The 12,308-nt window shown below is 36.5% G+C and overlaps 1 pseudogene; it reads right to left on the bottom strand.

Annotated features, from left to right (window-relative positions):
- Window positions 1-404: 404 nt before the first annotated feature.
- Window positions 405-782, bottom strand: LOC131896183 (NADH dehydrogenase [ubiquinone] 1 beta subcomplex subunit 4-like; annotated as a pseudogene).
- Between the last annotated feature and the right edge of the window lie 11,526 nt (window positions 783-12,308).

The raw sequence follows: 12,308 nt of genomic DNA, 5'->3' as shown, positions 1-12,308 counted from the left end.
TCCAGAGCTTTCCACCCAACACTCCATCTCCTCCAGCTTCCATTGCTGCCTCTGTCCATGCACCGCACCTCTCTAATCCCAGTCTTTAACCACTTACTTTTCTCCTTTTGTTTTCTGTGGCTTCAACTTTTTTTATTTGTTATACACTTTTTACTTCATAGGCCAGGGTTTCATGCACATAATTATTCTATTTTTTTTCACACCTGGGAGCCTGTGTTTTTAAAAATTCAAATAAAAATTGGGGTATTTTTGTGTTAGTGTAATGTTTTAATTTTCTTAAATGTTCTTTCCTTTCTCTTTTAAATTACAATTGTGTCTACATGGTCCAAACCCTCTAGTTTTTTTTTTTTTCAGTGATTAACAGAAGATTTATTTATGCAAGAATAGAGTCATCCTTGCCAAACTTAATAGGACATCTTTAAAGTTCGGTTCACTTTTCCTTCCTTGATAAGTCTTTCGTTTCTGTCCCTGTTTTGAAAATATAGTACCAGAAGATGAAGGGCCCAAATGCCGCCACAGCCCCTAAAAGTGAGTTCTTTGGAGTGGGTCTGAAACTAGGATAAACATTTGTTGATTTTGCATAGGCCCAACGAATCAAGTCAGGGTCAACGATGTGCGATGTGCGTTTGGGGTCGTTGTACTGAAGCAGATATTCCCGTTTAAGCGGGCCCTTAAGCTCAAGCGCTCGACCTGCGCCTTTCGGGTCTCCGGAGACATGTCATACTCGGCGGGGTCAAGGGAAGAGTGGCCAGGGGCGAAGGCTTATACTTGGAATCCAACATCTTGGCGACAGGCGCACATCTGCGCCTGCGCGGCTGTGAGAACTGCCCGCTTTAGTTTTCCCCTCTAGTTTTTAATGCATGTATTCTGACCCAACTCCTTCCCTCAAGATGCTAGGAAACTGAAGATGCAAGGCTGATTTCCTTTGCTGATTCCCTGAAGTTCAGGTTCAGTCTCTGGAGTACCCTAACCAGAGATGGAATATGCTCTTGGGATTGCAGCCCATAAACGCAGAAGCAGTAAGGGACTCAGGCATTTGCTGAGGTGTGATTGGTGAATGTGATCTCAGTCTTCCATCTACGTGTTCTTCCTCTATGAAGCAAACTCAATTTCCCCCTTAGCGTCTTGTGAGCAGCTGGAGTCAAGACACAAGGAGGAGAGTGAGGTGTCACCAGGTCTTTGAAAGTCATGGCCTTCTCATCTAAAGTTCCCAGGTGATTTCCACATGCTTGCCTAACCACTAAAATGAAGAGCCTTGATAAATCCTCTGATCTCAAATGACCAATAATTAATTAATTAATTAATTAATTCGAATAAAACAACCAATAGCAACAACAAAAAAAGGGCTAACTCAAAAGCCCTCTTTTGATCAAGGAGCAATGGGGAATCGGAAGGGGTTTGTAAAACCAAAAGATATCAGACGGTGAAGGAAATGAAGTGTTCAAGTTTCCAAGGAGATGCATGTTTTGTTTTCTATCATATATGTACCATGAGAAGCTTATCTTCCACCACTGACTTCATGATCACCACAGTCTGGCTCTGGAGCCAACAGTCCAGTGGTTGATTTTATAAATATGCATGAGTGTTTTGTAAGCTCTTCCAAGAGTGCCAGACACTTTATAACAAATCATTTATATGTTATATCTTTATTAAATTTGCAACTTTATTTGAAAATAAAAATAGATCTATTCTTATGAGTGTCAAAGGCCATCTAAAGTTTTGAAATCGGCTAGTAAGGCAAAGTGGGATTTCGCAATATTTTATAAGGATTGTTTTCTTTTATTAGCACCATCATTTATAATAAATAGAAGAGACATGAGTGCATGAAAATTAATCTCTCTCATCTCAATTGTTAGACTTTTAATTAAAAGACATCATCTTGTATGTCAAAGAATAATGTCCTCTCACATTGTTAACTGTATACTTATTATTATGTATTCTTTTTATTTTCCTTTTTAATCAAAGTTTGTTATTATCAGAATGATGATATTCTTTGTAATATTTATGGTAATATCATTAAAATATGAACCAACTAGCATCATTCTTTAAATAACAAGAAAGGCTATCCATACCAATGAGAAATAGTTCAATGGGAACTCAGAAACACTAACAATACTTTTTTGCAACAATGAGGATTTCTTTCTAGTAGAAGAGTGACCACTTTAAAATTTAATGCACCCAAATCAATAACCTATCTCTTCAAAAAAGTCTATCACCTTTACCGTTTCCTTGAACATTGCTAGTTCTTCAATATTTGACCTCCACTCTTCAGATCTTCAGGAGATAGATCTGCCTGAGATTTTTAAACTATCTTCTTCTACATCACTATCAGGTCATTCTAAAGACAGAACTTTTTCAAGTTATAGTGATGTTTCAAATTATATAAACAAGTAAAGGCTTGCTTTAGGAGGAGCTAGGAGTTTATGAAACTTTGTTTGCAGATAGAACATGATGTATCATACACGATGAAAATACTATGTTGAGACAAGTCATTATTTTTTCTGTATGAACTAACCAATGCTTTTCAGTAACTTTGTTGAGTTTGTCTGAAAAAGACAAAATGTCTCCATTTGGTCTTTTAACACAAATTTATTTTATTCATTATCCATATTGGAGCAACATGCAAAGCATTCATTTGCCATGTCTCCATTTAGATCCATCATTTTTGTTTGGAACTTTAATACTTACAACAGAAATCTCTAACCAACCACCAACCTGTCCCTTAAGTTGTGTAACTCAGCTTCCCTCAAAATTCTGTGTGACCATGTGATAAGAGTATGTTCCACACTACAGAATGTAAGCAAAGTTAATTGTTTCTTCTGGTGCAACTTATTAACTAACCTTACTGTTGGGTGCTCCATGCTCTTTCACTTCATATATATATTGTTTGGTTTCCCAAATTACCACTTACCAAAAGTTATTTTTAATTAGTTTTTAATTAGTTTGTACAATATATACAAGTTTGTTGTAGCTGGAGTTTTTTCTAGTCCTGCCTGGCCCACAATCAGGACAAATCTTTTTCACCCACCAGTCCCGCAGCCACTCAGACCCAACCGAGTAAACACACAGAGACTTATATTGCTTACAAACTGTATGGCCGTGGCAGGCTTCTTGTTATCTAGTTCTTCTATCTTAAGTTAACCCATTTCTATAAATCTATACCTTGCCACATGGCTCATGGCTTACCAGTATCTTACATGTTGGTACTCATGGCAGCGGCTGGCAGCGGCTCCTGACTCAGCCTTCCTGTTCCCAGAATTCTCTTCTCTCCTTGTCCCACCTATACTTCCTGCCTGGCTACTGGCCAATCAGTATTTTATTTATTAACCAATCAGAGCAACACATTTAACATACGGAACATCCCACACCAGTTTGTACAATATATACAAGTCCTTAAAAAGTGACCTTTCGTAATAGAATTATGATACGGGTGCCTGGCAGATATCATAGGTAGACTAAACAGATTATCGGAGTTTCACTGATAATACATTTGTTCCCCAATGTTTAATGTCCTTTTCTTTAATATTTACTACCCCCTGGCTCTATATTTTGTCTCCTGGTACAATGAACAATGAAATGAATTAGACAGATAAACAAATTCATAATTAAGGGTATTTTTTGGCTATGCTTTTGCAGATTTTTTTCCCCCTGGATTAAAACTATTTCTTTCTCCTATCGAGTTCTACATTAGTTTGCTGGTTTTCAACAAGATAAAATTACAGGATGTGGAGAGGGAAAAATCAGTCATGAAAGGCTTCCTTTTCTCTATCCAGATTATTTTAAAGGCTATTTAGAGCCTACTCATGGCTCTCACACCTTTTCTCAACTTTTAAGACCTTGAGTGCATGTGTCTTCCTTTGGTGTTTTAAGCAAAGAACACAGCTGTTTATACACAAGAAGAGCAGTCAATCTAACCTATTTAATCCTATTCAAAAGGAATGAATACAGACTATAGCGGTACTCTGCTTAACTGATAGAACATGCACCTGTACCTTTAGGCAGATCCCAAAGGTTGAATCAGACTATGCCCTCTCTGTGAGAAAGAGAGTTAAAAACTAGACTGTATTGTGATTAGCTTTGTGACTAACCCCAGTTGACATTAGAGAGCCTTCATCCAGTGACTGAGGGAGGCAGTTTCAGAGACCCATGGCCAAACATTGGGCTAGGCTCGGGGAGTCTTGCTGAGGAGAAGGAGGAGGGATAGTAGGAAACAGAGGACTCAAAAACATCACAGGAAAACCCACAGAAACCACTGTTCTGGCTCATGAGAACTCACAGAGTCTGAACCAACTACCTGGGAGCCTGCATGGGACCGACCTAGGCCCTTTGAACTGTATGTGACAGTTGTGTAGTTTAGTCTATATGTGGGATTCCAGTAATGGGAGCAGGGGCTGTCTTAGGTGTTTGACTGGCTCTTGGGAACTTACTCCTCATGCTGGATTGCCTTTGCCCAGCCTGAACACAGGGGGGGGGGGGTGCTTGGTTTTATGGCAGCTTGATATGCTATGCTTTGCTGAAGTCCATGGGAGGTCTGCCCCTTTCTGAGCAATTAAGGAAGAGGCAGGGACTGAGGAGGGGAGGGAGGGGGGAAGAGAAGAGGGAGTGGGAGGAGAGGAGAAAGAAGAGGGTGTAGTCAGGATGTAAAATTAATTAATTAATTAATTAATAATTAAAAGGCTAGACTCTGCTGACTTGATAGCTTTCTATTTATGAACCATGACTCCTTCATGCTCTGTTGTATATGCTCTGAAACTTCCTACCCCTAGAAAGTTAAAACATATCAGATTTTTTCCTTTTTTCTAGTAATTGACTGGGCGTTCCTCAGGGACATTGCTCTGATTCTCTGAAGAAGTGCCTCTGTCCCTCCCATCCCATCATGCTTCCTATGGGTTTTCTCTCTCTCTCTCTCTCTCTCTCTCTCTCTCTCTCTCTCTCTCTCTCTCTCTATCTATCTATCTATCTCTCTCTCTCTATCTCTATCTATCTCTATCTCTCTGTGTGTCTCTCTGTGTTGCTCTGTCTGTCTCTGTCTCTGTCTCTCTCTATCTCTGTTTCTCACTCTTAATGAAGTTCCTTAAAAGACTTAAAGAGAGATGCCTCTAAAGTATATTACATCTGTTACATCATCTTCTGTCAAATGCTCTCTCTCCCACCTCAAGGCCCAGTCACGGTCTTGAGACCCATGTATTCTAGAAAACCCCATTTCTGAAAGGGATTCTATTTGTACCTCCTTTCTGTCTCTTGCTGCTCTGCTTTGGTTGTTATGACAGTAACACCCTTACTTTTGAGGAAGGCTGTTCAACAGGCGTGTGAATCTCCGGGCTTCATTTGCTTTCAACATTTCCCCTTGTTTGCCTCTTAGGAAAAATGTAAAACAGCAATGTCACTAAACCCTGGGACACTTATTGTGAGACATTTATAGTTTTTATGTTACATTGATTTCTGTACTGAGCATTTACTTTTGCTATAAAGTAGATGAAAATTTTAGTATAATTTTCTTCTAGTCAATTTGCCTGCATTTTTCATGAGATAGAAAAAACTAACATAAAATCTGTGACACAGTTAGAATGCTTCAAACTTTTAAAGCATGATTTCTCCAATACTGAACAGAACCAGTTATATGTTAATATTACAATGCCACTAGTCTGCTTAAAATAGATTTAACTGCCATAAATTACCCTCTTTTTCAATAAATAGTACGTTTACATGGTTCAAAACTCAAAAGTTATAGCAAGTTATATGTAGAAAATTATTCCTCTGTCTCTTTATCTAATGTGAATCCACTCAGATTCCCTACCCTACACACAATGCATGTTACCATATTATCTAAGCTTTCGAGGTATATTCATAATTTGTTTCAACTTTATACATGTGTTTGTAGTATAAATATTTTCTTCTTCATTTACACAAATATCAGTGTACTACGCACACACAAAAAAAAAACAAAACACCTAAGTCTTATTTTTTATTGCTGTACTATATCATTTTGCCAATCCCTTTAAAATGAATACAAATTGTAGTAAACAGCTTAGTACTGCATTTGAAAATTATACACAGAGATCCATAGGATAGAAAGGGCCTTCTGTAGTATTCTTTCAGTGGTGTTGTACTGACTGAAATCCCACCAGCATTCCCACTCCAATCAATCTTGAGAAATCAGTCTTGTTAATTATGGCCAAGATAATGAGTAGAAGATGGTATCTCAGCATAGTTTTAATCTGATATTTTTCAAAAGTGACTGTAAATGCACTTTTGCTTAAATGTCAGCTCTACATAGACTTCTGTCAGCTGTTTGTGTTTTTTACTGAATTTCCTATTGAGCTTCTTTATTATTGTCTGAAGGTTGGCTTGAAATGTACTTTCTGGGTGGCTGCTTTTTTTTCTGACTTGGCTCAAACCTGTGTTTTCTACACCAATTATTTTTATTTAATTGAATTTTATCAATCTGGGTTTTGGCTTCAAGAATTTTAAAGAGAAATGTTGACATACACATCTAAATTTTTAAATGTGTATTAGTTTCCATGTCCGTCTGAAGCCAGATGCAGCCAGGTGGCTAAATCAACAGTGAGCTATAAAAAAATGGTACTTCAAGGAAGATTGCCATAAAGTAGCTGAGTCATGTAGAGTTTACTGTCATATTCCTTGAATGTCTTCCTTCCATCTTGAATGCAAAGATATAGAATGTTCCAGTAATGTTGCTAGGCCATGAGATATTCATTAGAATGGGAAAACCAACTAAAAATGGGTGAGCAGAAGGATAGGATAAATCTGAATCCTTGAGGATTCCATTAGTTAACATGTAATTCTATATATTTGTTGTATGGCTCTCTTACCTAGCTCTTGTGTTATGAAAGCCTTGCCCTCTATTGTTCTCAGTTTCCATAGAACTGATCATTCCTGTACTCTGACAAAATTACTTTAATTTTAAAAAAGGCAGCCATTGAAGCTCCAGGGAAATTGTCTCAGTTACCCTTGGAGATGCTTTCAAAATATTCTTTCTTACGGCCTACCTCCCTAGGTGGAGCCCAGTATCTGCCCCATGAGCCAGAGTCAGAGGCTTCTGTTGAGTAACGCCAACCATTGACTGGAGGTGATTGATCCCTGGCCTCCATGCCTCACTTCTTCTGGTTGGGAATCTTTACCCTGATGGCCAGCCATTGTGAGGGTACATGGACCCTTGCCCCTTGCCTAGCTTCCCTGGGCCAATGTTTCTTCTCTGGACTGTAGCTGGTGGGGAAAGGTTGGAGCTTCAGCACCTGCTGGACAGAGCTAGCATGGAGTTTGTGGGATGAGCAGTGCTGATGGACTTTCCCTGGTAGGAGAAATCGCAACCTTTGCTAGGGACCTGAAAGGAACGCCCACTTCTTTCTCAGCCACTTCCAACAGAGCAGAGCAGGAGCTTCTATGGAACTAAGAATCAAAAAGAGAGAGTGCTGTGTCTCCAGTGTTGCAAATTCTCCCTATTCTTATATAGATTCCATAGGGATGTGTACAGAAGTATTTGCAAATTGCACTCCTTGACCAGAGAAGCATGGAGAGGTCTTGCAGCCCTCAGTAATTGCCTCTTCATCCAGCCCTTGATTGTTATTAGTATTTAATTTATCTCTATATAGTTGTTATTGGCTTTAATAATCTACATTCCACAAGCATCTTGTGTTCATAACCAAGATTAATTTAGTTTTATTCCTTTAGTTTTGCTGATGTTTATATGAGTTTTGCCTTCTACTGCTCCGTGGTTTAAGACTTCATTTTTTATTTCCCTCATTTAATGCCTTTTCGTATAGAAGTCTAAGCTCATTTTTAAAAAGCAAAGTGAGGTTTTTGAGTTAGGCTTTGATATCCTGATTTGCATTTCTCTAAATGTATTCTACTACTTTTGGTGTTTGTACCCATTTTTTTTCTACAATGTTCATGTATTGTGTTAGCATAAGTGACATGGTAGAATACTTCTTATTTCTCATTTGTGATGGACAGAAGTTTCTCTGAATAAATTATTTATGTGGCTTGTGTGTGGGAATGGTCAAGGTCATGTAATAGTCTAAAGGCATTTTCCTTATAAACTAGTTTTGAATGAATTCATTTAGATTTTACTATCCCACCAATAAGGTCAAAGCTGTGGACTTTAAAGCAAGGCCAAGTTTCTCTTTCCTTTCACTGACTCTTTCTGACTTATTTTTTACCAGCAAACATGACTTTTCTCATTGACCTTTTGGCTCATTGTCTGCTTAGAACAAAATCTTTTCCAGAAGATCTGATGTTAGTGTGACCTGTTAGGATATTCTTTTAAAGACGTAGACTTTTGCATCTCTCTAATTTGAAATCATGATAGTACCTTCTATATACTTCCCCCAATCAATCTTTGTTATTATAGTCGCCATTAAATCTATTTCCTTCTTTATAATTTTTTAAAGTTCTCCCAGTTTTACCAAGAGTTTACTTTTAGTTTCACATTTCCCTTGTATAAGAAAATATATTATCAACAAATACAATCTTACTAAGTACTATTTAAATTTGTAATTTATTTGAGCTGCTACATAAAACCATCAAAGTTATACTTATTAATACTTATTAATGGTAATATTAATTACCATGTAATATGTAATACATATATACAGACATAGTGTTTCAATAACTAACCACGTTTATCTCCTTGTTGACCATTTTTCCTAAAACTTTCAAAATCCTGTCTTTTCAAATGGACAGTGTATTACTGTCATTGAGTTTCCATGTCATGCAGTTGTATTTCAGAGAAGCCTTCTACTATTTAGAGTAAATTAGTACACGTTGATTCTCTTCATTCTCCTCTTCCTCCTCCTCTAGTCCCCCTCCCCCACCTCAAAGAACCAGCTTCTACTCTTAATTTCTATGGAATCATTAAAATATGATAAAAATCATTAAAATATGTGGAAACATATTTTAATGATTCCACATATGAATGAGGTCCTATAGCCTTTGTTTTTCTCTAACTTCTGTTGAGTTGAGATAGTCTACAATTTTATCCATGTTGCTGTAAATAATAGGATTTCATTATTTTTATGCAAGATTAGTATTCCTTTGTGTCCCTGTATCATATTGTCTCTATCCATTATCAGTTGACAGGCATTTTTGTTTTCATTTCCTGTTTATAATGAATAGTGATTCAGTAAAAATGGCAAAACATATGTAATTTTGATATATTGACCTTTTGTTGTTGTTGTTTGGTTGTTTTTTTTTTTAAGATAAGGCTTATCTTCATAGCCCAGGCTATGGAGCTGGAACTCATCCTGTAGCCAAAGTTAGCCTCAAACTCAGAATCCTCTTGCCTGACACACTGATCAAATTTCTTTTGAACACATTTTGAAATCATATGGCCACCTCAACTGATGAAGAAAGGCATTCAATAAAATTCAATCTCTCTTCGCAACAGAAACACTGAGCAAATTAAGTATATAAAGAATGCAATGCACCATCAACATAACAATGGCCATTTATAAAATTCCAATATTATTCCTCATGAGGAAAAGTTTAAAGCTTTTTACTTTATTTAGTGATATGATAGTTCTACTTTCAACTTTTTGAGGAAACTCCATACTATTTTCTATCAAGTTCTGCTAAATTATAGCTTTATCAACAATGTACGAAGTTCCTTTACATACATCCTGGCTGGTACTTGTTATCTTTGAGATAACAGCCATTCTTTCTAGGGTGAAGAATGTCATGTGGACTGCGTCTCAATTTCCTGATGATCAATGAAGAGGAGGAATTTCTTATATACTTGTTTGCCTGTATATCTTCTTTGAGAATGTTACCTTAACTGCATTGTCCAATTCTGGTTTATTTCCTATTGAGATTTAGAGTTCTAGATACATTCTGGATATTGAGCCCTGTCAGATGCATACCTTGAAGGTATTTTATCTCATCTATCAGTTGTCTGAGCACCTTATATTCAATATAGCTCTTCCTGTGTTACCAAAAGCATTTTGATTTGATGTAATTCTGTGTCCACTTTTGCTTTTGTTCTCTGTGCTTCTAGATTCTTGTCCAAAAACTATCCTTGCATGCCACAATGTCTTAAAGTATTTTACCATATTTCCTTATACTGAGTTCATAATTTTGGGTCTTACATTTAAGTCTATGGTGTGTGATAAAAATCTGGATTTGTTCTTTGCTTGTCAACATCCAATTTTCCTAGTAACATTATTGAAAAGACTACCAACTCTTCAATGTGTTTTTAGATCCCTTGTCTCAAATCAGTTTCCATAAGGTAAATGATTTTACTTTGAATGCTATGTTCTTTTGTTCACCTAGGGGTCTGTTTTATATCTGAAGCATTCTTCCCTGAATCCCATGGCTGTGTGGTGGCTCTGAAATCAGATAATGTATTGCTTCCTGCTTTTTTCATCTATCTAGCTCAACATGGCTTTAGCTACTTGTGGTTGATTACATACAAACCTTCGATACTTGTTTTACTTCTGTAAGCAATACCATTAACCTTTTGAAAGAAATGCATTGAATATGTTCAGCACTTTGGGTTACCAAGGACATATTAATAATGTTAATCCTTGCAGCTCATAAACACAATATGTTGTTCAACATTCTATGGACTCTTCAGTTTCCTTTATGAGTGTTTGATACATACAACTATTTCTCAACAATGGTTAAATGTTTCTCAGTATTTTATCAGATATAGATGTTGTAAATGGGATTGCTTTCTTAATTTGTCTTTCCTGTCACTGCTAATGTCCTTTGAGAATGCTGCTGGTTCATGTATGTTGATTTTTCTATCCTGCAACTTTAATGAGTTCATTTGTAAGTTCTAATAGTTTTGATGTAATATTGGGGTATTCAATATACATTATCTTATCAGCAGTGGCAATTTGAATTTTATTTCTTCAATTTTAGTATCCCTTACTTTGCCTTGCCTAGCTGCTCTGGCTGGGACTTCCAGCACAGTAGAAAAATATGAGGAGAATGAATATCCTCTCATACTCCCACAATACAGAGCATTTTCAATTTCTCCTCATACAGATTAATACTAGTGGTTGGAACTGTATAAATGCCCTTGATTATGTTGATGCTGCATTTCTTATATGCTCAAGTTGTTTACAGGTTTTTTTAAACATGAAAAGATGTTTAATTTTATCAAATGCCTTTTCTGTATCAGTTGAAATGGCCATAATATTTTTTTTGTTTCATTCTGTTGATATGATGTAGCATGTTTATTCATGATACAAGGATGAATCTCACTTGGTCATGGTAAATAAGATTCTGTTCTGTTCGACATGGTTTACAAACTTATCTGTGTCTATAGTGAATGTACATACTTATGTGAGAGTGTGCACATTTTAGTATGTATATGGAGGTTAAAGGTCAGCATCAGGTGTCCCTTAATAACTTTCCAAGATATATTTTCCAGACAGACTCTCTCATTAAACCTAGAGCTCACTGAACTGGGCCAGTAGATTTGGCCAATGACATCTAGGAATCTGACTATCTCCACCTATGGAGCATTAGAATTACAATATGTGTGACACCATGCCCAACATTTTACATAAGTATTAGCATCCAAATTCACATCTTCATGTTTATTCACCTCTTTGAGAATTTTTATAACTCTGATTATCAAGGATGTCAGCCTGTAGTTTCCCCATTTTGTTTGTTTGGTTTTGTTTGTTTATTTTCTCATCTGGCTTTAGGATTAGGGCATGGTTCATTGAAAGAATATAATTTTTGTAATGACTCAAGGAGAGTTGTTGTGATATGTCTATATTTACTAGGATTCAACACCAAAGCCAGACAATCCTGGACATGCTTTTCAATAAAAGCTTCTCCTCACAGAATTCTTATTGGTGTGTTAAGGTTTTCTGTTTATTCATGAATTGGTCTTGATAAGGTGTACATTTCTACATGTTTTCCATTTTCATTCTCTTACCACATTCATTGGTACATTTGTTCTTAACAATCTCTAATGAAGTTTTGAATTTTGATAGTGTCCAATATAATGTTCCCCTTTTCATTGATAATTTTCTATCTTCTCAATCTATTTTTTAGTTGAGCTAAGAATTTTTGTGATTTGAGAATCTTTTCTTTGGTTCTTTGTTTCGTTGGTCTTTGACTTTTTCCAGCCTGTCTACAGTCTGTCATACATTTCATTTATGTCTACCCTGGGTTTTATCTTTTATTTCCTTCTGTAATTCCAGATGTGGTTTTCCTTGTTTTTGTCCAGTTCTATGAGATGTAGTAATTAGTGTTTGAGAACATTCTACAGTTTTATGGAGGCACTGGCTGGTGTGAATTTCAGGTTTTAGAATGCCAAATCTTTATTTTCA

Source organism: Peromyscus eremicus, chromosome 19 (genome assembly GCF_949786415.1).
Source record: "Peromyscus eremicus chromosome 19, PerEre_H2_v1, whole genome shotgun sequence".
In the NCBI taxonomy this organism is placed as follows: Eukaryota; Metazoa; Chordata; class Mammalia; order Rodentia; family Cricetidae; genus Peromyscus; species Peromyscus eremicus.
Note: the sequence above shows the minus strand (reverse complement) of the source record. Positions and strands in the feature narration are given on the sequence as shown.